At 36.7% G+C, this 26,643-nt stretch overlaps 1 protein-coding gene across 7 annotated transcripts in view; it reads left to right on the top strand.

Moving 5' to 3' along the window:
- The window catches only part of LOC145674431 (coiled-coil domain-containing protein 174-like), a 200,117-nt gene that overhangs the window by 51,948 nt on the left and 121,526 nt on the right, over positions 1-26,643 (top strand). For all 7 annotated transcript variants that reach the window (XR_014128928.1, XR_014128929.1, XM_081744484.1 and 4 more), the window contains one exon: positions 22,031-22,554. The gene's annotated coding sequence lies outside the window, so the exon portion shown is untranslated. The remainder of the gene's footprint in view (positions 1-22,030; positions 22,555-26,643) is intronic.

The following is a 26,643-nucleotide window of genomic DNA, read 5'->3' on the forward strand; positions in this document are numbered from 1 at the left end:
CTTCTTTTGTTGTTGCATGTTGCAGACGTCTCCTACCAAGGCTTTTATAAGCTCCAGTCTGTATTTCTTGTTATATTGCAGAGAACTCGGTATATATATATAAAGAACGAAAACTAACAGTAGATAGTTCCTCGAATTCACAAGGGATTTCAAAAGCTTACGTAAAAGAAATATCGCGGTGGTAGCCCCGGCACTCGAGTTACGTGAATGGAAACGTTTGTGCGGTTCTCACCCGACATGCAAACATAACTCAATTTTTAGGCTGCAGCAGTCCAGCAAGTGTTAATTTGCGTCCTATCAAATCACTTTGCAGTTGATTAGGGCATTAATTTCGATTTTTCAGTTTTTGCCCTTCATTTGATTTTTCCCTCAAAAATCAATGACAGTGTATATATAGTACAGTCAGCGACAAAAGTTCTTTCGTGTGGTTAAAATTTATTTTGGGAATAACGGTGGTATGACTTGAACGTTCAGAAAATTGCACTTTTTTTTTAAATTTACTGAAAACTGTACTCAAATTGTCCTTCTACTTCTCAAAAGTAATGTACGAAACTAATTTCATCAAACGGAAAGAACTATTGTCTCTGACTGTACAAGCTTAACTGAACTCAGCCGATCGCGATCAAACTTGGCCTGGTAGTAAACCTTGACCTGCTATATAAGCGTGTAAAGTATTACGTTTTCCAGGCTTTGAGTTCCCAAGTTTTGGGGGCGCCAAATTTTGCGTTATATTTCGAAAAAATATCCATATACAGGGTGTTTCATAACAACACCGACAACGTTTGGGAGGTGATACCTGACACCAAGATAAGACAAAAAGTGTAGACCAACTTGGGTGCACAAATGCTTCCTTTCGGAGTTATAGGCTCCCAAAAGCATGAAAAAAAAAAAAAAACTTTAAATAGTCCATAGTTCCAAAACTATGGGACCTACCGTAGTCGGGTCAAGACTTCACATAGGAACTAATATATGTCGTATCAGTAAATCCATGTTTCACAATCCTAAGGTACTCACGCAACAATTTTTATAGAGGGAGTCTGACTATGGGCATATAATTTGAAGTACTCACCAACTACGTCTATAAAAATTGTTACGGAAGTACAGCAGGATTTTGAAACTTGATATTTGGAGAGGGCACTTCTTCCTAAGTGAAGTCTTGACCCGACTACGGTAGATCCCATAGTATTGAAGCTATGGACTTTCAAAGTTCATTTTTCCTTATTTTCAGCAGCTTATAACCCCGAATGGAAGCATTCGTGCACCCAGGTTGGTCTATACTTTTTCTCTTACCTTGGTACGAGGAATTACTTCCCAAATTTTGTCGGTGTTGTTTTGAAACACCCTGTATACCGAAATAATCTGATCAGGATCAAATTTGTCATGGTGGTAGACCTTCACCTTCTACAAAAGCGTGTGAATTGTTTTGTTGTGGAGGCTTTCAGGCTCGAATTTTGAGTCATGTCTTCGGAAACAAATATTCATAAACTGAACTCAGCCAATTGCGATCATACGTGACCCATGACTTGCTATATCATCATCATCATAGGTATTCTGCCATTATCGGCAGATCGCTTGCTGCAACTGAGAAGTTTCCATGCTCCACGATCTTCCACTAACCTCTTCACTTCACATACAATTTTTCTGTGTCGATATCGTCCATTAATTGTAGTCTCCCTCATCCCCTTCCTCTCTTTCCTAATCATAGAATTTCTTTTTAGTCAATATCCTAACGAGTTTCTCTTTCTCTTCTTAATAATATCCAAAGTCGTTCTTTTCTCCCCACAATTTCTAGCACCCTCTTCGTGCTCCGCTCGACGCAGCTAATTCTCTCCATTCTTCTCCACACCCATATTTCGAAAGCTTCCAGTCGTTTTTCTTCATTCTTGCCTAATGTCCATGTTTATGACCCATGTAGTACAATACTCCACACGAAGCATTTTATTAGTCTTTTTCTCAACTCTTTATTTAAGGTCCCACAAAATAGTCTTTTATTCCTCCTAAAGGCTTCTTTCGCCATTCTTATCCTTGCTTTTATTCACCTTCGTACTTCCTAATAATCTACCCAGGTATCCAAAACTAGTCAGTCACCTGTTCTATTTTGTCTCCGCCTATTTTTATGTTTGACACTCACCCCTTCGTTCCGATCACCATGGCTTTTGTCTTTCTAACATTAATTTTCATCCCACATTCTTCACAACCCTTCCTCAAGTTTTCCAACATCTTACTGATTTTCTCTTCAGATTCTGCAACAAGCGCCATATCATCTGCAAACCGTATACACCTAATCATCCTACTTATTATCGAAATGTCGTCTTTATCATGTAGACTCTTTTTTACTATCTCTTCTAAACAGATATTAAATAATTTACGCGAGAAACAGGACCCCTGTCCAACTCCACTCCTAATTGCACTGCCATCTGTCATTTCCTCTCGTATTTTAACACAAGTTTCTTATGAGTCTTCGATCTTTCCATTCCAACCGAACCTTCTTTAGAACTTCCAACAACAATTCCCAATTAACGCGGTCAAAAGCCTTACGACTTGCCATATACTCATATGAAACACTATGTTATGCAGGAGTTTGGTTCCCAAGTTACGGCTGGTCGAATGTTGAGTCTTATTTTCGAAGAAAAGAAAAAAAATGAGAAAGCATAACTCATCCAATCTGAATCAACTTCACATGGTAATAGTTCTTGCTTGATTTCTTGACAAAAGTGCGAAATATATGATGTGCTGGCTTTTGGTCTTACGTTACGCACAGAGATCTAAATTAATGTATTGTGCAATAAAATAACAACAAATACTGCCTAATTAGCAATTAAAGGCCAGGCTTCGATAGAATAAAAACAAAAATTGGTATTATTTAGTTTCTCTCCCAAACCACTTGGTAGTGATTACGGTTCCTTGTTTGTCACTGGTGATTTAGTCATGGGTACAAATGCAGTGTGGACGTATGGCATAAACACTACAGTGGATAAAACATGAACCAACTTATGCTAGGTGGCTAAGAAAAGGCTCGAATGCTGTCTAACCGAGTCAGAACAGGAGCGCAGCAGATGAGCCCGAGGGGTTGCGAGGCGGTGCGTCCGTAGGGAGCAGGCGCGTCAGTGATGATGGGTATGCGCATAAACAAGGTCGTTTAAATCCCCACTCATTATAAGTAACAGTACCGGCTCCGGAGCTGTCGATGGATTTAAAGGAGATACTAAATGCCATCCTAAAAATCAAATGATGATGATTTTTACGACTATGCATATTTACAGCAGATTTCAAATGATAAGCGGCATGGCCTTGAGTTGTCTTCACACGGCGTCCAATTGGCATTGAGCGGTGTTGACAGTTCGCGACAAGCATTTCTGCACACTGACTTCTCGCGCTACTGCGAATCTTGACAATATCACAGGCGCTACTTATAAATATTGCATTAACACATTAACTGCTCACTTTACGAAGTAGAGAAAAGAATTACGAACAAATACGTGAAAACTACATCTTTCTATGTCTACTGGTTGTCGTGATACACGCTTTGAAAGGTTTCCATATAAAACAATTAGTAAAACGAGCGTTGAGTCCCGCGTCTAATTTCCAGTGGATTTTGTTTCGAATTGCAAATAGAACTCACAACTTTTATTACAGGATAATCAGGGGTGTAGCCAGCAGGTTGTTCTAGGGGTACATTACTTACAATGGGAGGCAAACTTTTCGCATATTAAAAGCAGAACAAATTACCTCTTTCACAACATGAAAGCATTTTAATTCACCATACATACATACATACTATACACATATTATATTTTCACAATGCTACCTTATCAAAAGACGGATCTTGACAGTACTGAAGTTAAAACCCGGATTGTAAAAGATGAATCAATAAGCTATTCATAAGAAAACAAATGCTGTTTCTGGCAATCTGTTTATCTGACTTTGTGTTTATGTGGGTTAAAATAGTAAAGGAAAAAAAACTTGAAAAAAAATACCAACTCAGATAGGCCCTATTATTATGCAATAATATAGAGACCTCACACAGAAAGCGAAATGAGAATGTAAAGCATATGATTAATTTTAGCTGTTTTAATTAGGTACAAAAACCGTACTGATGATGTTTTCTTTTTTAATTTTCATGTTTTATCATAAACGCCCCTCATTTACATTAACTATTAAATAAGTTTATTAAACATATACCAAACAAACCTCATTCCGGGGTTGGAAATAATTTGGAAAGACAGGGCCCCCTTTTCCCCGGTGGCTACACCCTTGAGAGTAGTAAGCGAGCAAGAACAAAGTACGGGAAGTTCGTAGTATTGGTTTGAAGTTCACTTCCAGATAGATTCTTCCTTATTCGACAGAAAGAAAAGCAGTATGTTTTGTTTATTTTTTCTTTCACGTTTCACTACGTTACATATATGCGACCACTTATTCCCTCTTTTCCCCTCAAGCAGGGATTCAAAAGCACCAAGCGTCTGAATGGTGTCGTAAATTATCGTAACCCAAAACAAACTCGATCATATGGACTTGCTTAAGAGAATCAGACGGATTGTTTTCGTGAGACATAGACCAAGCCCCAAGAGTGTTATTTGCTATGAAAACTGATAAGGAACAAAGGGGCTATTCGTGTAGGAACGCAATTTCTCTTCTAGCATAAACAGAATTCATCAGTATCTGGGTTGCTTTCTTTCCTGGTAGTTCGTTTGTTCTCCGAAAACTAAAATTGACAATGTCTTTTAGTAAACCGAGTGCAAGTGCGGGATTTTCTAAAAAAGAAGTGCTTCGAAGTCAAGCTCGGAGAATTATTTTTTGTATTTACAATTTTTTTAAGAAATACTCATCACAAGAAGAAAGAAAGAAACTTAACTTTAAAAAGTGTCAAAGCCTAACAGCACAAGCTTGCGGGATAAATCGAGCCACAGTGTCACGAATCTGCGTGGAGGCAATAAAGATGCCTCCCAGTAATATTCCAGTTTTTCTATCTCCTAGAAAACACAAAGGACCTCCCAAAAGGCTCACAAATCTTAATGACTTTGACAAGGACGTAGCACGCAGGACTGTTTTTGACTTTTATGACCAAGGCGAATTTCCGACTTTGCAAAAAATCACAAATGCTTTGAAAAGTAAGATTTCCTTTACAGGTTCCAAGTCATCCACTTACAGAATACTCCGGGCTTTAGGTTTCAGGTATAAGAAAACAACCGATGGACGTAAGTTTTTAATGGAGAGGAGTGATATTGTGGCGGCAAGACTAAAATTTCTTCGGAAGATGCATGAAATTCGGACTTCTGGCGACACAAGACCAATATTTTACTTGGACGAGACTTGGGTAAATCAAAATCATTCGCATAAGTCAGTTTGGCAAGATTCCACAAAAAACGGTGGATTAAAGGTGCCTCCGGGAAAAGGAAGCAGACTTATTGTCTGTCATGTGGGATCTGCAAAAACTGGATTTATACCTGAAAGTAAGTGGATATTTCGGTCTAAATCAACTTCCGACTATCACGAAGAAATGACAAGTGCTACATTTAAGGATTGGTTTTTGAACCGATTTCTAAATTATGTAGAGGAGGGTAGCATTATAATAATGGATAATGCCCCATATCATTCAGTCGTCACAAATAAAATTCCAAATTCATCAACTAGAAAAGATGCCATTGTTGAATGGCTATACCAAAAAGGTGTTGAATTTTCGGCAACAGAAACTAAGGTTGAGCTATTGCAGCGCGTAATGCCGTTCAAAAACCAATCTAAAATGTACGAACTAGACCAACTGGCAAACGAAAACGGACACGAAATTGTAAGGTTACCACCCTATCATTGTCAATACAACCCAATCGAGCTTATATGGGCTCAAGTAAAGAGAGGAGTTGCAACAAGAAATAAGACATTCAAGTTGACAGACGTTGAAAGACTGATAAACGAAGAAATTGATAGCATAACGCAAAACGACTGGCAATCTTGTGTACAACACACGGACAAATTACAAGAAGATGGCTTCATGAAAGAAATAGGACGTGACGAAATTTTGGAGCCCATAATAGTAAATTTACAAGACTCAGATTCAGACAATGACGAAATATTAACTGACATAGACGATAGTGAAAGTAGTGGGGAAGACGAGCCTTTAGCAGTTCCACTGAAATAGATAACAGGTAAGTAATTTAGTTGCTATATATACTTTTAGGATGCACAGTCAAAATTCCAGATATTGCTGGAATAATATTGTTACATTGTGAATAATGTTGCAAATTTATGTGTCATAATCTCAGCTGGAGGAAGAGCGAGAAGGGAAAGGGGAGTCCGCAATCCGGCAACACCGCGCGAAATATCGCGCAGCATTGGCTACTGCCCGTGATGCTTTACATCTGAAATATACAATAACTTATTATTGAGCCATTCAGATGCCAAACCGATTTAACTCCATCAAACGAAATTTTTCAGTAGTGAGCATTTTAGTAACTTAGATATAGTGTATTTAAATGAGAGTGATCAGAACGTTTAGCATTCTAGTGGCAAATTGTTAAACTATGGAGCTAATCGATTTTGCGTCTGAAAAGCATGTATCTTTTCCAAGTCGAAAACGTGTAAAACTAATAATAATAAATAAATAAGAAATGGAGTTAATCGGTTTGGGTTCTGAACGCCTCAATTGATAGACATTTGTGGAACGTGAATAATATTAAATGTACCCAGGTAACAGTGGTATTATGTTATTAGATAATGGTATTACCAATAGGATTTCGAATTACAACTTACAACAGGAATAGGCTAATTTTCTTTCTTGGCTATATGGTTATCGTACGCGTCTTCGGTGCAGGACACCCGGGTTCAGTTCCAAGTGGGAGCTGATGTGGCTCGAATCTTTCGTTATCTTAAACGGGAAGCTAAACCCCAACCCAACCAACCAGGAATTAGGTTCGTAAAGAGAACAACCTAAGTAAAGTAGTAATTTAAACTTCAATGTAAAAGGGGATAATCTAATATATATATTAAAAAGAAATAGAGTTTGTTTTCGTGCTTGTCTGTTTGCCTGTCTGTGCGCGCCTGGGCACCAGACGAGTGGACAGATGGTTTCCAAATTTTGGTCACGTGTACCATGGTCGAGGCCCCAGACCAAGACGAAGTGGTTTTTTTTTTTTTTTCTTTTTTTTTCTTTTTACTCAAATTTCGAACTAGGGGTGTCTCAGGAGGGGCATTTACCAGGACATGTAAAAGTAGTAGAAAATGACCGATATTAGTGTCGAATTTATAGTTTTCGCGGTCGCTGAAATCAATGGTGAAACTCCGATCGCATTCACCTCATTCGGCTGCGGGCCGGGAGCACCGGGGGGGGGGGGATATCGAGACATGTAAAAGTAATACAAAATGACCGATATTAGTGTCAAATCCATACTTTTCGCGGTCGCTGAGATGAATGGTGATACTCGAAGAAACATTGACTTCCAAATACAGCCCCCATGAAAAGAATGGGTATTTCAGCTAGTAATAAATAAATATTGTTGCCTTCTTACCATATACTTAGTCAACTTCAGCTCTTGAAGAAAAATAAAATATGAATTTAGAAGTTAGATCTTTAACAAGGAACTCAAATGATGATCGTAACACCCGGATTTGGAATGTGAGAAGCATTTAGCAAGATTTGAATAGTGCAAGTGATAGGTACAACAAGCGTGATTTCCAATAAGTGTCCATCAATCATTAAGCTACAGTTTTTTTTTTTTTTTTTTTAATTTCTTTCAATTTAATGTCCCAATATTATGCACTTTTTACACTAAGGGAGACGGATGATTAAGCCAAGTGAATGATGATGGAAGAGTTGATTCAGTTAGAATGTGGGAGGAAACAGTAGTACTCCTAGAAAACCTGGGGACAGGATGTTGTCCACCAAAAACTTACTTGGTCGGGGATTGAACCAGGGATCTCATGCACTAGAGGTAATCACTCTACCACTGAATCACCGTATCCCTCCGTTTTTTTTTTTTTTTTAAGAATACGGTCTGTTCACAGTGTATGGAGGTACAAGGACATTTAGTTTAAATACTAAGCATTCATTTTTTTAGGTACTCAGGATAATGGGGTCTGAAATTTCAAGGGCAAGGATTTCTTAGGTTTGTAAGTCCTGGTAAGGCTTAGGATTTTGAGGGTAAAGGTTTCAAATTCACAGATTCTCTAGATACGATTTAAATTTCGTCGTTTTTCTTTGTTCATATATGTTTAACACTGAAGTAAAAATCAAACACAGGTGAAGCTAATGAGACTTCCAAAGTCAGTAATTGTCAATCGCCAGGTTTACAGCATACCGGCTAGCGCACAGGAAGAGAAGTTAAAAAGGTACAACGGAAATTTTGTTTAAAAGACTACTATTTTTTCCAGGTATAGTGTATAGGTTTCTTACTTCGTAACTAAATATTAAATTATAATATTAAAAATAACTTGAAAAGATAGAACATAAAGGCAAGTTATGGTTGACTATAAGGAGAGGAGGCGGCAAAAAGAAGTCAGAGAAATTAAAACTAAAATATCTGTAGAAATCCTGCTATTTCGTTCGTATGAAATGTTGCCAGTTAAAAGGAAAAATCTCAGGTTTTCCATTGCTGCCACTACAAATGTGATGAATCATATCCATATGGCAGTCAGTGTTAAGAATGTTTCATGAACTGTAGGGCATCTTGCACTTGAAACGATAACATGAAAGAAGAAATGTGAAAAACGAGTAGGTCCTATACTTAAAATTACAATTCTTAAATTTACTTAGTGAGATTGCAGGAAGACTGAAAATAGGTCAGTATGGTTGCGGTTACGGAACTCTAACCAACAACCTCCTCACTGCAAGGAAGAATGCTAGTCGTTTATATACGGTCCGCTTGGGCATGTTAATTGTTAGTGGTCTGATTTTCTAAGAAAACATATTTTTTTATTTCTGGTTGTTCCTTGTTCATAAATCTGATGTTATTGTCTTTCTATAGTAGTGTAATACGAATTGACTTTTTTAAAGCAAATTAGCTCATTATAAAGAAAAAAATCACCATATTTCGTTGAATAGGTTTAAATCCAAACCCCAAATTTGATTGGCAATAACTCAGGAATCAAAGACCTGCGTACCATAAAATTTCATTTCTGTACTATACTCTGTCTTGTAAAATTTACCCAGGATCGGATGAAGGTCATCAATCACATCTAAATATCAAATTAGTAAATCTTTGTGCAGTATTTCAAGTCCAAATCCCAACTTCGATGATCAATAAGTCGAGAATCAAAGTTCTTCACTTGGTCGTAGTTGATATTATGGTATCCCTTTACAACTTCAGTAAGCATGCGAAGTATTATGGTGTACAAATTTTTGTTTTCCGAGTTATTGACAATAGAACTTGGAGTTTGGACTTAGTGAAAAAATGAGTACAAACCCCATCCTCGGTATCCAACATAACTCGAAAATCAAGTCTGAACACCATAATATTCTGTATGCTTATCAAGTTTGTGAAAATTTGATAGCTAAAAAAAAAAAAAAAAAAAAAAATGATTAAGTCCAATACCCATCTTTCATGGAAAATAACTCGAGAACCAAAAGTTTTTATTTGGCCATACTTGAAATGTTGGTAGAATTTGATGAGGTTAGTGGGTGTATATGAAATATCATGCTGTACAGATGTGTACTTCCTGAATTATTAGTCATCAACCCTGAGTTTTGAACTTAGAAAATAAATCCACACCCCAGGGGGTCGCGGTAGCTCAGTGGTAGAGCGTTCACCTCTGGTGCTAGGGGTCTCGGGTTCAAACCCTACTCCCGTCAAGTGAACTTTGTGGAGGACAAACACCGTGTGCGTGGGTTTTCTCGGGGTTCTCCCGTTTCCTCCCACTTTCTTCATTCCACCATTTCATTCATTACTCACCATCACCGTCTCCTTTAGCCTAACCGGCATAACCGTGGGACGTAAAACTCAAAAATTTCATTTCATTTTTCAAAATCCACACCCCAACTTTGATCAAAAGTCAACGTATGTCTAGTTTCCAAAGTGAACAAAGTAAGTTAGTTTTGTTGTGTAAAGAAGTAAGATATCCACCTTTAATTGTGTGTATTTACTTCTATCATATTTTGTGAAATTCTCCGTTTCTTCTTTTCTTTATAGCCGTATGGATATTTTTCTTATTTGTTACACATGATATCTATATTCTTGAATTTTTGTGGTTTCGTAATTTTAGTATGCATACCTTGATAGGGTGATTCAGGATGAATGTTACACAATTTGTTTGGTGATTCTACATGTGAAAATCAACCGAAAATGTCCTATAAACATGTGTCCGATTTTCTATCGTTGCGGAACAGGAGCGGGTTGAAGACTACACATATCCATGAATGATTATAGGGACAAGTGTGAATATTACTTACCAAAATGCTGTGTAGGCGCTGTACTGAGCAGAATAGTGTTGGGACAGATGACTGATCCATCCTACAAGAGGTGTTCAAAAAGTCCCCCACCCAACTCAGTGCATTTGTCAACGCGTTGGAGGATGTGTTGTGTTGCACATCGAACATAATCTCGGCGGGCTTTAATGCGGGAAACAAGTTCCTCACGTCTATCCACCTTTGTAGCCTACACATCGCCCTTTAACCAACTCCATAAACAGAAGTCTAATGGGGTTAAGTCATCTGGGAGACCAGTTAATAGGTCCGCCACGGCCAATCCACCTTTGAGGAAATATGTTATTCAGATACTGGGATACTTGTCTGGTACAGTGAAGTACCCCAGTCATATTGCAGGTACCTTTGCCGTCGTTGTTATAATGTCATGTCTTCCAAAAGTGCAAGTATGTCTTCTATCAGGAAATGTGCATACTGCAGCTGTCATATGATTTGGCAGGAACACAGGCCCTATCACCAGGTCATCAGACGTTCATTGAGAACCTGCCTTGGAATCTCTAGTGTCATGTGAGTTCTCCATCGCCCATGTATGGGAGTTGCGTGTGTTCATGATACTATTGCGTGTAAATGTAGCATCATCTGTAAATAAAGTGTATTGCACGACGTTTCTGTGTACAGCCAACTATTCACAAAATCGTTGTCTGCTTACTGTGTCACCTGGATGCAAGGTTGCACGGGCTGCACATGGAATGAGTACAATCTCTCGGAATGTAACGTACGCCACACTCGCGTTTGCGGAATATCGAGCTGACGGCTAATGTCGTGTACTGGTGGTGGGACTCCGTGCAATAATGTCTTCCTCAACTGACTGGACGGCCTCACGTTATGATGTTACGTGTACATTGCAACAGTTTTTGTGTTGTAAAACTCATTTAATTATTGGTTGATGCAGATAATAATATAAAATCTAAAAAATAATCCATGAATTTCGAAAAGAGATTTCAAACAAGCTTAATTTTTAACATATTTACATTATGAATCCCAAAGGATTAAACAATGTATGTAATAAGAATTTTTTAACCTCGTATATACAAAAGTAAATACTTCTTTTTTAAAATAATAATACAGTCCTGTTGGTTTTTGAATTCTTAACACGATAAATTCCAGATATCATTACGGAACTCTCACTTAAAAAAAAAAAAAAAAAAAAAAAAAAAGCGCCTCTATCGAGAAGTCTGGGATTTAATCCCTCATTAGACTATTCTGAGAAATGTTTTTCGTAATTCCATCTGTGAACGTAGAGATAGTGCTTGTACTGTGAGTCCTTGGCGATTAAATCGTTGTTATTACTAATTACCAGCAGTCTTGGATTTGCGAAGGAGATTAGAGTGTGTGGGGGGGGGGGGGGGAGGGAGGGTCTTTCGGACTGAAGCGTATTCCCCGAACTTACGGAATTTCTACAAGAAACAAAATATTGGTTATGCCTTTACTTATAAACTTCAAGCTCCTCCCAATAAAAAATAGAAACTTTTACAAAAAACAAACATTAATCAGAGAAACATCTCCCAAAATATGTTTCTAAATCCACTACTGATTATCAGTATATAAAATGGTCTTCAAGATTGTATCCAGAAGATTATTGCTGAATACACACACGAAACGAGATATTAGTTATGCCTATATTCATAAACTTCAAAGGGCCGGAGTGGCTCAATGAAAGAGCGCATGGGGTCCTTGGTTCGATCCAGTAACTCTGTTGCATGGGGTCCTTGGTTCGATCCCAGCTTTGTGGTGGAAAAACACTGTATACGTGGGTTTTCTTGGGGCTCTCCCATTTTGCTCCCACTTTCTTCATTTCACCATTTCCTTCATTTCTCATCATCACAATCTTTAGCCTAGCTGGCATAATCGTGGGACGTAAAACTCAAAAATTTCATTTCACTTTTCATTAACTTCAGTCTCCTCCGAAATGAAAATTAGGGATTTTTTTTAGAAGAACGAAACATTAATCAGTGAAAACCCTCTTAAAATACTTATCTAAATCCACTACTGATTATTTGTATAAAATGGTATTCAGGGTTGTGTCCGGAAGACTATTAAGAAATCATTGTGCAGGTACAGTATACCAGAAATGTGGAATTACGCTCTCACGGACATATTGGAAAACATAAGTGTAACTTACGGGTTAGAAGCTGCAGCACTAAGCTCTAAGAAATGAAATACGGATGACTAGAAATGAAATAATCTAAAAATAAATAAATAAAGTTAAATAGCCTCCAAAATAGCCCTCAAATACTTACTTTGTTTACTTCAATTCATAAAACATGTGTTCCATCCATCATGATAGTGACTTCTAGAGCGAAATATGACATTTATGTCATGAAATTTTATTTAACTATAGATTATACTATAAGAAAGCTATTTAGATAGAAAAATCACGAAAATGAAAAAAGGCCAAAATTTCCGGTTTTTTTTTGTGCCGAAAAGCCGGCTTTTTATGAAAAAAAAACTCGATTAAAAAAAAAGACGGCTTTTTTCCATCTCTCTATATATGTAGCACCTTACTTTCAGTTTGTATCTTATATTTGTTAGAGGAGCGCAAGCCATTCATGAGTGTCGCATTTGACACTACTTTTGGTATTTTGCGGAGTTGTCTTTTTTTTTATTTATTTATTTTTTTTTTTTTTAAGATATAGTTAGGTTTTCCTCTTGTGCGCTTTACTCGAAGATTCTAATGTAGTGCCTATTTCTTTGTAGTTTCATCTGGCTACCTTAAGGTTTTTTATGTCCATCTTCACTTTTGTCGCTTAATTTGCAGCTCTACAAATTTTTCAACGGCTAGATTGCACAATTCTTCACCACTAACAACTTCAGGTCGATGAATATTTTGTACTTTTCAGACACATATGTTAATATATTCATATATTATTATTATTATTATTATTATTATTATTATTATTATTATTATTATTATTATTATTATTATTAAATTTTATGTCTGGTTTTCTGCTATTGAAAAAAAGACTGATTTAGTTACTATTAAAGATCTTAATGTTAGTTTCTCTGGATGCATTACTTTTTTTTTCTCATACAGGATAAAATTGGATAAAAATCAGAGATTGCTTTACTGTGGAACAATTTATACCGTCGAGTGCGCCGCCGTTGTGGGTAGCTACACTACTTATCTAGCTTAATGAAAAAAGGAGAGTTCCGTACTTCTATCTCCACTGATAACTTAAGTGACGCGCTGGACTATTTTATTTGATTTAACTAATTAATTTAATTTATTTTTACTTATGTTCTCTAATGTTTCTGTTAGATTTTGTGCCTTCCTTTCGGCCGGTTACCTGTTTCGTAATTTCTATCTGTAAAAGATAAAATTAGTAACTAGAAGCACAGTCGTTGGTACACGATTGATTACTGAAAAAGTCTGTCAGTTAGCTTTCCATTGTGAATTATTTAGCATGTACTGGTATATTTTTATAACGGGTGTTCTATAAAAAAAAAAAAAAAAAAAAAAAAAAAAAGAGCCCACGTACTACAATGTATTATTCTACAAGTCAAAATAAAGCGGAAAATATATAATTGTATAGGCCTAAGTTTTCGGATCCTCGTCTGGAGACGCGAATTGCACTATGTGGCAACGTCGCAGATAAAGAACCTCAGAGAAGATCTACCAATCCATCAAATAGTTATATCGATTCTTTCCAAATGGCAGCTAAAGTCGATAAATGTTGGAGCAACGCTAGTGGTTCCAAGTCAATCTGCGATATTGCTACATAGGGAACTTTTGATTTCCTATAGCGGCTAAAGGAGGTCCGGAGGGTATAGCATTTTCGCTTTATTTTGACCTGAATAATAGCTTTCCGTTGTCCGTGGGCGCCATTTTTTATAACACCTGATATATGTTTCTAAATTGTATTTCTGGTCAACTCTGAAATCCTATACAAGCATACTTTACCACAGTTGTCCACATATGCTTTATGTAGTAACGAGTCGAACTTCTGCTTATAATCTATACAACATTGATATTTTTGCTACCATTGAAAAATCCTGCCTCTCAATATTAATGTTTGCCGCCAAATTTCAGTAACTTCCAGAAGTTACGAAGAGATGTTGGAAGCACAACTTCCCCAAACTGGAGTAAAATGTCCCAGGAAACTAAGAGAACCTACCCCAATAAATACAGAAAAGACTGATTTGGAGAATACTGAAGAAGATAATTGGAAACCCTACGAGGATGCCTTGAAATCTATAGATAACATATTAGATAAAAGCAAAATTGGCAGATATAAAATAGAGGCATTGAAAAAGAAATTTGCCGAATGGTTAGCATACGAATCGAGGTTATAGGGAACAGTATGTCTCAGAGACCGGGTGAAAGAATTAAAATACGAAATAACATCTTGAGAGAGGAGAGTTTCAAATTAAAAGACAGACTAAACCAAAACCAACAGAAACTTTAGTTCCCGCCTATTTCGTATGCAGACGCCAATAAGAGTGAAGATCTTCAAGGGAAAATCGATAAAATAATCCCAAAAAAACAGAGATTTATCTTTCTAAAGGAGCGAAGAAGGAAACCGGCACAAGATAATTGCAGAAAAAACTGGCCACAACATTTAACCCGGCGAAAGAAAAAGTAAAGATAATGGCTACTAGAGCAGCTGGAAAGACAATACAAACCTAATAATAGAAACAGCCACAAAGTCGCTGTTGTACAGATTGCTTTAGCGGTTACGTCACCTGAGTTTCACATCTTACGTAAATTTTATGATTGGATGGTATAGCCACTCGACTTGCAAAGGTACGAGTGGAAGTTGGGAAAATTGAAACTCACAAAGTTTGGAAAACACATTTAAAGAAACTATAGAATTTTTGTCTCAACTATAATGGAAATGTTTAATAGATATTTCATTTTGAAGACAAATAATTTAAATGAATGATGAATCACGTTTGAAAATGAAAGTATTTGTCTGCTTTTGACATATTCTGGTAAGTGGTTTCTGCAAGTGATTGAAATATGGCATTTGGCTACATTACCTCTGTGTGTCATTCGCACGGAAAAAAAAAAAAAATGAGAGAAAGTTGGTTTGTTAAATGAGTAGTAGTATTAACCTAAGTTTAGGGGAAGGAAAGGAGATTTGGAATTTTCTACTGCTTTTTTTTTTTTTTTTTTTTTTACCATCCATTTATTCAATTGTTTCAAAGCACGAAGATGTTTTAAAACGGATAGAAGAGAAGAGGACGCTTCTAGTCATCTTCCTTCCTAGAAAGGCCAATTGTATTGCACACATCTTGTGAAGAAATTGTGTTCTTCATACCACCTTAGAAGGAAAGATGGAAGGAAAGCGAGGAATAGGAAGAATAAAAGTGATCAATGATTTGTTAAATAGAAAAAAAATATTGAGAGTTAGAAGAAAAAGTTGAAAATAGAGAAACATGGAAGAAACATTTCCAGGCCCAAACTGAAAATTAGGAAGAAAAAAAAAAACCTTATTAGTCCTAAAACTGCCAGAAGGCAGAAGACTTAATAATAATATTCAATTGAGAAATAAGAATCGTAGTTTGTTTAGATGGCTAACACATGTTTCGACACGAATACTTCGTATTTATGGCCTATTTGAAACATGGTTTATGTTGCTTGATTCGCCGTTTCAGTAAGTATTTCGTATGTGTTTGGCTTCATTGAAGAAAAATATATTAATGAACATAAATTAAGGGAATTCCTTGAACAGGAACTTCTTACAAAAGTATTTTTGAAGTTAAAAAAAGATTAAAAATTCTGTTAAAAGTTGAACCATATAAAATATTTTTTTTGTAAGTTATTTGTTCGTATTAAAAGTTTTCCACGTTATTGTTGAATCATATATTTTGTTGCTTTGCAGTAAATCTTCAGTGTTGAAAATTTTGGAATTTTGATTTGTTACATTTAAAATATTTTACCAATATAAATGTTACACACAAAAAAGGACTAATTCTCAGCATCATTCACTGGCTTTGCAAGTAGTTCAGTGGAATGTGTCTTGCTTTTAGGAGTAATTTAGTTTTTAAATTTTGTGTTAACTTTGTAACTGTTTTGGCTTTGTTCCTCCCTCGAGCAGATGTGTTGCATTGTGCTCAATTATCTGTATTTGTTGCAATGTGTAAGGAGTTGAACATTATTTATAGACAACTACTTCACCTGTCCCGAACTATTTCATGATGTCGCAACAAAAAATTCGCAAAATATCATCTCTCTATGATATGGTTCCCGAGATACGGCTCCTTACATCTCCCTCAATCGGAACTTTTTTGGCCAATATCTCGGAAATGATAAGAGTGACGCAAAAAATCCATCACTTTGTCTGATAGTTTTTGATGCTCTACCGGATAGAGGGCTCAAAAAAAAAAAAAAAAATGTAAAAAAAAAAACACACACACACACAGTCTATCTATCTATCTATCTATATTATATATATACACACAGAGTTTTATTTCTAGAAATTAAGGTGTCGGTACGCTAGACCTCAGGTTCATAATGGTTAAAAAGATGCATACCTTTCAGGGTATTATTATATATTATATTAATAATATCCAGTAGCATGTCACTGCAGTCTTGCAACTAAAAATTCTTACGTACATATATATATAAAGATGGTTTAAGAATGTCTGATTCTAATATCTTAATTTTATAGTAAAATAAACGTAATGATAATCATTATTTCTTAGTGATTTGTTTCATGCCTTTTCTCTTTCTGTAAACGGGCGAAAGTAAGCTCTTATTGTTTGTTTTGAAAAGTCATGAAAAGTTCCTCAAATACTGAATTTCAATAACACACATATAGTAAGTACATTGCTCACATAATATTATTCAGAGTTACTAATCATGTTACCAAAATATTCTACAATCATCTACTAAATTAATGGATAATCTTTGCGAACAGAATCTAGGAGATATTTTCACTTAATCGTCTTCCTGAGAATGAATAAAAACAATTAATTGGATGCATTAAAATAGGAACCGAGTAAAGGCTTTTCTGCGGAGAAAATACCGAGGTGGTGTCCCAACAGACTTTCGTACTGGCTTTCAGTTTAATTCAGTTCAGCTCGGTTTAGAGGAGGAAATATTCCGTCCTCATTAAAAGGTGCCGGTACGCCGTACTGTTGCCTATATATGAGAGAGAAAAATTCAGTAACGAACTTTTTAAGTTCGTTGAAAATATTAAAATAATTTGTTACTGTTATTTACCTTTGCTGCACTTTTATTAAGTTTTAATGGAGACGACAGCATCGAGGCTAATATTCCCCGTCACGAGAAACACAACTGCGCAAACACGGACTGCCATAAACAAAGTTTTCTCAAGAATCCGCACCCACAACCCATCTCATTATAACATGTTTATTCTGGTGTCACCAGTCGCTAGAGTCTCGTTAGCCTGCATTACAATGAATGCAATTTCAAGGGTACACTTTGAGGAAGTGAGGTTGGCATTTGGGCACTCACAGGAAAGTGCCCCTGACACCCCAATTTCTGCAATGAGATGGGAACCATCTCAAACTGGATGTTGTAAGCAATTACAGCACCCATACAGGGTACGTTGATCTTGCCGATCGCGTAAGCAACTCCTGTAACTTTGACTGAGAAATGGAAGAAGAGTCTGACAGTCCACTTCATCATATCTTAAGGTCACTGTTCTCAGTGCCTTCTTCCTGTTCAAGGACTTTCATTTGGACGTGAGCCACCTCGACTTTCGCGAGAAGGTGGGCCTAGCCCTTACAGATATTAGCGGTACAAGGCCCCAAGGTACAAGGCTTCTCGACCGTACCTTCACCGTCGAACACAAGACACGAGATTCAAGACGCGAAGCACTTTCCAGCAACAAGTGCAGAAGCAAGGCGATGCACCCACTGTGAGGTAGAATCCATGAATAGGAGCAAATACATGTGTCTAGCTTGGGACGTTCCGTTATGCGTGGTGCCCTGCTTCATGCTGTGTAACTAGTAAAAGTGTCAGGCAGGCACCATACCTTGCTTCGGAACAGTTGTACAGTCAGCGACAAAAGTTCTTTCTGTTGAAATTAGTTTCGTAAATGACATCAGAATGGAAGGACAATTTCAGTATAGTTTTCAGTAAATTTTGTGTACGTTCCAGCCACACCACCGTTATTCCAAAAATAAATTTTACCAAACGTAAAGAACTTTTGTCGCTGACTGTACAAAGGGTAAGGTCAATAATTGTTTTCTCCGTTATCATTTATTCTTTTCTTATTAGAAACTACTTTACAGTATGCACTTCACCAAAGACTTGCTTCGAGTCAGTAGCGTATCGTTTTTGTATTGTGAGGCTTCCGGTCACGGTGTATGACAATACAGACAATGCAGACAATGAGGAAATTTTCTCTCTCCATTCCTTTTGTTATTTCGTTTTTTTCTCCTTTTCATCATTTAACCTCAAAGAATGCGATGAAACGAACTTCTATTTTGGCATAATATCTTATTATTGGCAAGTTGGGTTGCTACTTCAATCATTTAGCATCTCCACCATGTCAACCTGGGTTGTTTATGTTTTTAAAATTGGGGTTGTTTATGTTTTTAAAATTGAATGTGGAATGTAGCATTTTTTATAATAGAGCACTTCGAGTGGACTCGCATTGCTAGCGTTAGCTCAAGGTATATTTTATATTACTTGCTAATGTGAAATAAAAGAACCTTAAACGATCTATTCAGGTACTTTGGTTATTTTTACCATTGTTTTGAGACAGCAAAACAGAATCGTGTGTGTGTAAGAGAAATACAATTTAAAGTAGTATTTAACATGTATTTTGTTTTATTTTTAAAATGTTTAAAAAATGTGTTTGTGTATCGAAATGTTTGATATGATACTTTAGTGCAGGGTGGATTGATTTAAATCAGTTTGATTTAAATCAAGATTTAAATCACTTGATTTTTTAAAATAAAAATCGTTGATTTAAAATCGAATTCCGAAATAAATTAATTTAAAGTGAAAATAAGTAAAATCCCGTTTCTGTTCTGTTACTTCGATTATGGAAGTTAATAATCATAATACAATGAGACTCAAATGTACAGTAGTATGAAAACCAGTGTCATCCAGAGGATGATTAGGGAAAATCCCGTTTCGAACAGGTAACGGAGCAATCCTGCTTTCTTCTTTTCGTAACATTTGGTTTGGGTTTTAAAATCGTTAACTATTCCAACGGGGAAATCACCATCGACATTTAAGACGAAAATTCTTTTTTGTGCATGTCTGTTTGTTCCCAGATAATAGGGCGTATTTAGAAAGGTCCTATCCCCTCTCCATTTTTTTTTTTTTTAATCTTAGGCGAAATTTATGTATTTCATGCCGGAAGCTGTTCTGAGTTTTTAAAAATAGGCCCCTGCCAAATATTAGTAACTTTTGTGAAAAAAAGTGTCATTTTGGTAAACGTTGCTGTAGTTTTTCCTTAATGCTTAACCTTTTAAATTATATCACCTACTTCTAGGTAATAGGGTACGATCTTCATTATTCGATTAAAAAAGTACCAATAAGGCTTTTTACTTGGTTTTCTTTAAGACTGGAGGCATTTTAGAACATGTTACATATGCTTTCACGCCTTTCTGCGTTGAGGCATAGTGTGTGATGACGTCATAAATTTAAAAAGTTATTTTTTGTTATGCGTGTTATTATTATTATTATTGGCAGGTTACATTTTGCATTCAGAAGACTGAAATTTTGCACACTCGTTCAGTGCACCCTTTAATTATTTTCAGATGTTTTCAGATCTCAGCGTGGAAACAGCGGGGTCCAGAGGGGCAAAAATGTTTTTAAAAAGGATATTTTTAACAAAATATAGCTTTTTTCGTGATTTTCCCGCCTCACATGGAGACATATGAATGGTACCGTTTGAAAGGCTGTTCTATTCTGAATAAAATGATATACGTAGTATGCTCCTAGGATAAATCGGGATGTCTCAGAAAACTGTTACCCGAGATCCTGTTTTATACGGGAATCAGGGATATTTGGGGAATATTATTTTTCGCGGCCTTACTTTTGAACCTACAAGATTGAAATTTTGCACATTTACTGAATGGACCCCTCAGTATTTTTCAGATTTGTTTCAGATTCTGCCTTAAAACAGGGGGAGCGGTCCTCAGTGGTAAAAATTTAAAAATATATATATATATATTTTAAACAGAAAATACATTTTTTCGTGATTTACCCGCCCCCTACATGATGGAGACATTTGAAGGGTACCGTTTGAAAATTTGTTTTATTCTGAAGAGAATAATGTACAAATCATGATCCAAGGATAAATAGGGATGTCTGAGGAAATGTTTATATTACATCCAGGTCATCTGGGGCATTGTGGGAATGTTCTTAGCTCAATAGTTTCCTCACCCTTACTACTCAAGATAGAAGCTTGAAATTTAGTACACCCTTAGTATTTCCCAGTTAATTTTAAGATTTGTGCGTTAACACAGGGGAATCCAGAGGGGATCAAATTTTTTTTTTTTAAAAAAAAAAGAAAGAAAGAAAGAAAATGCCAATTACTCTCAAAATTTTCCCGCTTCAAGGACATGATAGGAAAATGTGAATGTTACCGTTTCAAAAGCTGTTCTATTCTAAAGAGAGTGATGTATGTACCATGATCCTAGGATAATTAGGGATGATGTTGTAGCTGCTTGACTGAAAGTCTATAATTTAGCTTTAAAAATAGCCATAATTTGAAAGGGTTAAGAAACATTGTTTGTAATTGATATAGGTGAACGATTGGGAATAATTCAAAATTCAGCCCCAATACTTTCACTTAAATGGCATAATTAGCATTTAATACTAATTCCTAATGGTTTTTCTTCAGTTCGCGACTTGTATTATACGAGGAGAAAGATTTGATTTAAATCAAAACAATCGATTTAAATAAAATCAACATATGATTTTTAAAAAAAAAGTCATGATTTTTTTCCACCCTGATTTAAAGTGTTTGACAATTTTTAGGCTACAAGAAGATAGATTATACGTAACGTAGTTGATGATGATGACCAAAATCACAAAGTTTACTAGTTAGGTGCAACTGCCTTTATTGTAATAGAAATACTTTGGCGAATACTTGATTTTAAATTTTAAGCTTTTGTTACGATGTATTAGCCCAGTAGCTCTCCAACAACTCCTTTAAGACACTATTTCTTCACGGTTTACAACTTTTACCAAGACTAACTTTGACGAAAGAAACTGAAGCATTTATACAACAAAAGGTGCTTATACTGCACCTCGTGGCTCCCAAAATTTAAGCTACAATCATTACACGGTGTTGTCTGACATGTGAGATTTGTCTGAAGAAATTTTTGTTAACCAATACTGCGTAAAGATTGAGCATCATTTTAATACTTAGAATGTAACTTACATTACTGTTTGATGCATTTTTTTTTTTTTTTTTTTTTTACATACAATTACAAAATGCTTACCTTTTTGACAAACTATTACATTCAGTTTTATTTATTTATTTATTTTTTTATTTTTTTTTATGAAGCTGAAATATCAAAACCAAAATAAACTTTGATAATTTTCCGAAACCGACAATTAACGTACACAATATTTCTAATATTATTATTTTTAGGTATTAAATTAGTTTCACTCCTTACCATTATTTTAATTATGCCTCTTTTTCTAATTTATTTATGTATTTATTTGTTTGTTTTACATTACAGAAGAATACCAAACCTTGAATCCTGACACCGACCTAAAGAAGAAGAAGAGGAAAAAAAATTACAAGTGTAATACAAGCAGCACGAGCAATATGTGTCACGTCACTCTACGTGAAGTGTCCAGAAACTGTTGTTTGCAGGTTGATCTGAAGGGTGACCGTTTAACTTCTTGCGCGTGAATATTTGAGAAACAAATGTGCAGAAACAGTTCAAAAATTTTGGAAACTAAAGGAGATATTAAGGAAAATATTTAGTGAGCTTACTATCTTACAGTTCAGTTTTGAAGTCATTTAAAGGAGACGTGAAATCTTGAGGACAAACGTAAAAGCTAAAACGTTGGAGTGTTACAAGGATTACAGGAAGTTGAAGTGCGAACTAAGTGTCAAGTGAGAGTGTCTGCTATCTGGTAGCAATAATAAACATATTTATGTGGTTTGAGCACATGAAGCATAGAAAACATTGACAATTTGTTTATATGCAAACCCACATAGTGAAGGATCGTATGGTCCAGACGGCATTACAATAAGGTAGGTGGATTTAAATGCTTTTTCCATTAACTCATTATTCCATAAACTGCATAAGAGCCACGCAAGTGGTCAAAAATTGAAGTGAAAGAAGCTTCACACGGAAAGGTCCCTTAGATCAGCGGAAAGTGAATTCTAGTCCCTTATACCGAAATTCGACAAAATCTAGTAGTGCCATACCACTTGGTGAACTTTAATTTGTACAGGGGTGAAAACTGGTTTTTGTGCCATAAAACTTTGAAAATTTTATCTATAGTTAGCGCCGTGGAAAATACACAACTAGCCTTGCGTCATACAATACAGAAGGTTGTCCGCAATAAAAATATAGTAGACTTTGAGCCTCATATGTGCTAGTAAATCCCCTTTTTTTTTCACCGCCGATTGTGTTCGATGTGACATCCAGAGGCCCGAACGATCGCTCAGCATCATACTTTCTACTGCAGCAAACTCCTGCGTAGAATGGGAACAGGAATGTCTCGTCATACCGCTTTGGCAACTTTCCGAAGACCCTGCAAAAGTGCGGGGACAGCATCGAATAAGTGCCTCTTTGGAGTGTAAAGGCATTGTAAGGCGTCTGGGGATTTCATAGGGATAGACGATAATGAGATCATTCAAATTCCCGTCTCTTCAGCCTTCTGTGCGTAGAACGCCTGGGATGATCGAGTAATATGGTTGCAAGCCTTGTCCATGTGAATCCATACATTTGAGATCTTATCATCGTACAAGAGGGGATATGTGTTTCATACACAAGGTCGGTGACGTTCTCCTGGAAGTAAGCTGCATTGACTTAAAGCACTTCAACGAGTAGGACTGTTCCCGGCTGCAATATCCCGCCATCACCAGAAATTCCTTCCGAAACTTTTGCGTGGACTGCAGCACAAGTCAGACCGGCTCATGGGGTCTGCATACCTGTAGAAAATAGATCGAACTCCGTTGATATATCCTAAGGGGATAGGGTATCTAACCTTGTTCAGCAAACACAAAGTGTCTTACAAGACCCTCAACTAAGGAAGATGTAGCTCAGTATATAAAGATGGGGGCGCGGTGGCTCAGTGGTAGAGCGTTCACCTCTGGTGCTTGGGGTCTCGGGTTCGATCCCAGCCCCCGCCAAGTGAACTTTGTGGTGGACAAACACCGTGTGCGTGGGTTTTCTCGGGGGTTTCCCGTTTCCTCCCACTTTATTCATTGCACCATTTCATTCATCACTCATCATCACCGTCTCCTTTAGCCTAACCGGCACAACCGTGGGACGTAAAACTCAAAGATTTCAGTATATAAAGCTCTTATAAAGGCGACAATTGGACAATTTCCAAAATATTTTACAAGCGTTGCAAGGATTACAGGAAGTTGAAGTGCGAACTAAGTGTCAAGTGAGAGTGTCCCCTATTTGCTAGCAATAATAAACAAATTTATGTATGTACGTGTCTATGTAAAATGGCCAAAGTAGAAAACGTTAGAACTGTTTAAAATGAAATTGTTTTGAACATAGTCAGCACGTGGACAGGGAGGAGATATATAAAAATGATCGAAAATGACTGATATCCGAGAGCGCTTCAGTAATAGTAAAAGGTAACTGGATAACGGAACATATTACTATTTTTTCTTATTTTAACCCAGCGAAGCGGGTGAGTGACGTTAGTATAATATATAAGTGAACGAGCAACACCTTTTGGCGTTGCCTTGCAAATTTCCAATCTAGCTGACATGACCGTTCTTACCTGAACTAGGACTTAAATGTAATCGAGATTGTCACTTAACAGCTTAACGACCCTGACAATTATTGATTCGACACTAATTTAAGTCATTTGAGAAATTTTATTTTTAACCCTTCCCCCCCCCCCTCCCAGCATGCCGATGGGGGCAGAATGTGGACTTCAACTCTATCCGGGTTGAAACTATTCATCTCAACAAGCCGGAAAGCTCTGGGTTCGACACTGATGTCGGCCGTTTTCAATTATTTTTGAATGTCAGATCTTTCCCACCCCCTAGAGGTGCTAATGGGGGTTAAACGTGGACTTAAACAGGATCGAAAGTATTGTTATTCATCTTACAGAACCCAAAAACTATGTATTCGACACTAATATCGGTCGTCTCCGCGGTTGCCTCCGATCATTTTATATATCCCCCCTACCATTCCTCACGCTCAGGATGTGAACAATTACCTTACTTTACATTCTGATCCCTAAATAAACTTCAAAATTTTAAACAAAGAATATTACACAACTTAAGAACTGTTACACGTATTCCAGTGAAAAATTAAGACTCTGTGAGGTCAAATATACTTCCCGTCAAGATTTATGTAAGCCTTACTTAAAAATAAATAAATAAAAGAAAAATTAAAAAATGCGTCTCAAAGAGCATCTTAGAAATGCACGAAAGGAATATTCAGTCTCAGAAAGAGGTACAGCACAATATAGAGGTTGATAGGCTTCCATGTAGACGACTGAAATGGTAAGTCATCTATGACAGTCCACTCTTCATCATGGATTGTGTTTTAAGTAACGACCATTAGTTATGGCTATTGCGGACACACACTTTTACTGCAAAAGACTTCTTTGCAGCTGTACAAAGGATATTTTATTTCATTTCCATTTTGACGCTATTCAGAAGCGAGAAACTGTGCACACTTTACGAAAAGAAATATTGGGTTTAAGAAGTCCAAAATCATTGGGCTGACATCGAGACTTTGGTTGGGATGTTTGTGAAAAGTACGAATTCCCGTCTTAGCTACCACACGTCTGTAAAATGCCAAGTTTTGTGACTGGACGCCTTGTCCTGATGTAATTCCACCAGGTTGGTGTCCACTCCTTACAGTGTGAGAATTTAATTTTTGTAAATATCAGTCAACACATTTCTGATAATAAGCAGCAACGATTTTCACGTTATTGGCAAAGGAACGTAGCTTTAATTTTCAACCACAACCATGAAACCACATGGATACTTACTTTGGGTACACTGACGAACTACATTGCTTCAACCTTTCGCATCAAAACTTCGTACGTAATTACTTGAACCTTTCCGCAATCGGCCAGATTAATCCACGACTTGTCTACGGTGACTACAAATTTCCACTTATATCTCACCGAGTGGCGTTCCAACGGATTTCTGCAATTGATTTTGTGTTTTATGATATTGTCAGACATCAGTGCATGAACAGTCGCTTTATGGACGACCTCGAGACATAATGTTTCTGAGTTGTATGGTGTATGGATGGTTGGGACACACGAAAGAAGGTGGTTAAAGGATGCTGCATTTGTGGGTTATATGACTCTTCCGGTGTCTTAATTTCGTACAGCATTGATGATATCAGCTTCACTTAGGTCCGTTTCGGATGTGCTTATTCGGGGATACACAGTCTGGGTGCGATCGTGGTCCTTTTCGTCTCACTTTGGCATTCGTAGTTTAGCTTCCGACAGCAAATCTGTGTTCGTGGCAGTGTTTATTTATGCAGCTATGGAACAACTGGAGAATGCATTCGTACTGTGTTGGAATGTAGCCTTCCCAGAATCGATTCCAGTTCGGCACCATTTGAATTCGCACAGTATGGCTGCTTTCCTTGCCTACGCATCACACAATACTGTTTATTGGTGCAATTTTTAAGTTTATACTTTAAGCCTGCGCTGTACGGTGCCCTTTGTATTGCGTCGATATGGAGGCTTTTTAGTCTGTGTGATGTAAACTAAGAAGTGTAGATTAATTAGAAGACCAAGAAGTAATGTAAAGATTGTATTTTAAAAATATCGTTTTCTCTTTTCAAACAGCCAAACTTTGATCAAGATAAGGGCTGATTAACCTTTAGTCGACTAAGCTGGTTTTGCCTGACCGCGCAACGATTTGAACGAAATGCAATTTTCATATTTATTTTCCAATCCTGATTGATATAGAGACCTGAAACAAGAAACATAATATGAAAACTAGATAAAGAGTAAAAAAAAAAAAAAAAAAAAAAAAGGATTTATGCCCAGTAAAGCACACATAGCTATGAAGGGGGGAGGGGAAATGGAAAGTTTCTGTGTGTTTCTCATTTGCGCTTCGTAATTTTGCCCTTTCTGGGCCTTTTTCCCCATCTCACTACTTTTCGTTAAAGCAGGA

Source organism: Thermobia domestica, chromosome 17 (genome assembly GCF_964235325.1).
Source record: "Thermobia domestica chromosome 17, izTheDome1.hap1.1, whole genome shotgun sequence".
Taxonomy (NCBI): domain Eukaryota; kingdom Metazoa; phylum Arthropoda; class Insecta; order Zygentoma; family Lepismatidae; genus Thermobia; species Thermobia domestica.